This window comes from Cyrtonyx montezumae, unplaced genomic scaffold (assembly GCF_038088225.1).
Source record: "Cyrtonyx montezumae isolate F1298 unplaced genomic scaffold, pur_monq_1.0 scaffold_38, whole genome shotgun sequence".
Lineage (NCBI taxonomy): Eukaryota > Metazoa > Chordata > Aves > Galliformes > Odontophoridae > Cyrtonyx > Cyrtonyx montezumae.
This window is the reverse complement of record NW_027072043.1, coordinates 566,948-569,838: the sequence shown is the minus strand read 5'-3', so window position 1 is coordinate 569,838 and position 2,891 is coordinate 566,948. Positions and strand designations below refer to the sequence as shown.

The following is a 2,891-nucleotide window of genomic DNA, read 5'->3' as shown; positions in this document are numbered from 1 at the left end:
AAGGGGTGGACTTAACTATGGATGCTATGTCATGGTTTTATGATTTTTGGTACTGGTATTCCACATCATAACATCACGTAGTGCATTTAGAGTTAAAGAGTTCATGCTCCAGCTCCGTGGATCATCGATAGTTCCAGGTATCCCTGTCTCAGAAGAGAAGAAGAACTCCATTCCCCAGAGGACTTTGCGATGCTTTGCGTTCTTACGTGTTTACGCTCAGAGTGAAAGATAAAAACTGTCTGCGGTCACGGGACACTCTCTTTCCTTGGGGATGGACTCAGCAGTGGGTGCTCGCTGCCGTCCGCCTTCAGCGTTAGCGTAAGGCCTTCGGTTTATCAGACACTCTCTCTTGCTCATTTTATTTGATTTATTAGCTTTAATTCCAATTATATTGTGTTATTTTGCTTTCCGATATCTATTTAGTAAATTAGCTTTCCTCCTCCGATCGTTGCCGCTGTTTTGTTCCTAGGCCCATCTCCCTTTTCCCTTCTCCCTTTCCCCCTTCCCCTTTCCCTGGGCGTGGGTCCATGGGTCCCCCGCACCAATTGTCACGGAACCGGGCCGAACCTGCCCGTGAACCATTGACGTTTTTGGAGCCCAACATGGGGCTCGAACCCACGACCCTGAGATTAAGAGTCTCATGCTCAATCAACTGCACTAGTCGGGCAGAGACATACTTTTAAGAGTGAATCTATGCTTCTCGTTAGCAGGCTTATCTGTACTGTTGGTGCTGTACGGCAAAACACGACCTTGAAGTCTGGGCGTACTGCCAGTTGTCCTGGGATATTTGTAAACTTTTTAGGTACTGCCAGATAGTTCTAGTAAAAAAAAAAAAAAAAAAAAAAAAAAAAGGAAAAATAAAATTCTTTCTCTTTTTAAACTGGTCTTAAATGGACTGCATTTCATCGGTTTTTCCCTTGTAATGCTCAGAACGTACTGGGACTTAATTAAGTTTGCCAGTCCGATCCACGGAGCTTGGTCTCTATATGATAAACTACAAACACTGATGGACATACCTACCTGGCTTTTGTATACGATGTGGCATTCTGTTCCAGAGGGAGTAACTCCAGATGGAGTTGCTAACTCTATGGAACTTGTGATTTTTAAACAGACTCCTGGCCTCTCCTTTGAATTCATTATGCGTTTTCTGAATGCCCATCCAATGCTCGTAATGATTGTGGTGTCAGTCTCCCTGAATGTACTTTTACTCAGTATTTGTATTTATAATATTTTGAGAAAACCCTCCCCAGAGCCACAGAATACTGACTGGCAGGGAGTTTGGAGGGACTTAGGAGAGACTTTAGAGAAATGGGCATCACCAGTGTCATGGAACTTTTCTCCTGAACACCTGCAAGATCCTGAGAACTTAAGCAGATATTTGAGACAGGGATGTTGCGGCTCAAACAGATCTAAGGAGGCCCAAATTATTTGGGGTCTGGCTTATGCTTACCGGGCCTTATTCAATACTATCCCAGAGAGGCATAGAGTTTTTGAAATAGAGCGAGAGAGTCTACGAGCCGAAAGGGACAGTCTCCTGATCCAGAAAGGGACTCTTTTAGCTGACAATCAGACTCTCCAGTCCAATCTAAATGTTCTCCAGGCTGAGAGAGACACCCTCCAGATTGAGAGAGATGCCCAGCGGACTGAGACAGACACCATCCAATCTCAACAAGAAGCCCTCCAATCCAAGAGGGATGCCCTCCAATCCAAGAGAGATGCCCTCCAGTCTCAACAAGAAGCTCTCCAATCCAACATGGACACCCTCCAGACCGAGCGAGACAACCTCTGGTTCAAGAGAGATGCCCTCCAATCTGAGAGAGATGCACTCCAGAATGCGAAAGATGCCCTCCAGACTGAGAGAGAAAACCTCCGCTTTCAACGAGATGCTTTCCGATCCAATATGGATGCTTTTTGGTCCCAACGAGATGCCCTCCAATCAGAATTAGACACCCTCCAATCTGACCAAAAACACCTCAAAGCTGAGTATCTTTCCTGCCAAGGTACATTATTCCATTACGAAAATGAACTGACCCATGTTCGGGCTCAACAAGACAAGCTCCAAGGTGAACTAAATTCCCTCGTAGCTCAGCGAGATGAACTTCGAGCTGAGCTAGAGAGAATGATCATTAATACTAACCAATATGATCAACCACAGGTGACACCAGAATCGATGTCAGTTGCCCCTGTAAGAGGACGGAAAATGAAAAATGTCTCAACTCCCTTAGAAGAGAAGAAAGAGGAGGAGCTGAGAGTGGAAGAAGCAGACTCTGAAAGAGAAGAAGAGAAAGTAGAGGAATCAGACACTGGAAGAGAAGAGGAGAAAGGAGGTCCAGAGGAGTGGTTCAGAACTCTAGATTTTCCAGTAGGAGGGCAGAGTCACCCAACAAGATCACGGTCACCAACGCCTAGAAGGGCAATGAGTCCTGATAGAGTAGGAGATGAAAGAGAAATTATTACCGATGTTACTCGACCTCTGAAAACGAATGAAATTCGAAGTCTGAGAAAAGACTTTACACGCCACGCAAGTGAACCTATTGTCACCTGGTTACTACGCTGTTGGGACAGTGGGGCCAACAGTGTGTGGCTAGATGGTAACGAAGCTCGCCAATTGGGTAGCATTGCCAGGGACTCTGCCATTGATAGAGGCATTAGTGCATGCCACAACAGACCCTTCACTCTCTGGAAGCGGATGCCGATAGCCGCGAAAGAAAAATATCCCTTCAGAGATGATCTGTTGCCTGAGAAGAAGAAATGGTCTGATATGGAAAAGGGCATACATTATTTGAGAGAATATGCTGCGGTGGAAATGTTACATGACCCTGCATTCATTCATGATGAACCAAACCAAGACCATGACCCTGAAAGAATCAGATGTACACCAATTATGTGGC

General features: G+C 45.5%; 1 non-coding gene across 1 annotated transcript; it reads right to left on the bottom strand.

Moving 5' to 3' along the window:
- Nucleotides 1–594: 594 nt before the first annotated feature.
- On the bottom strand, nucleotides 595–667 carry TRNAK-CUU (transfer RNA lysine (anticodon CUU)). Its single transcript has one exon. It is a non-coding gene; the product is annotated as a tRNA-Lys (tRNA).
- Nucleotides 668–2,891: the final 2,224 nt, after the last annotated feature.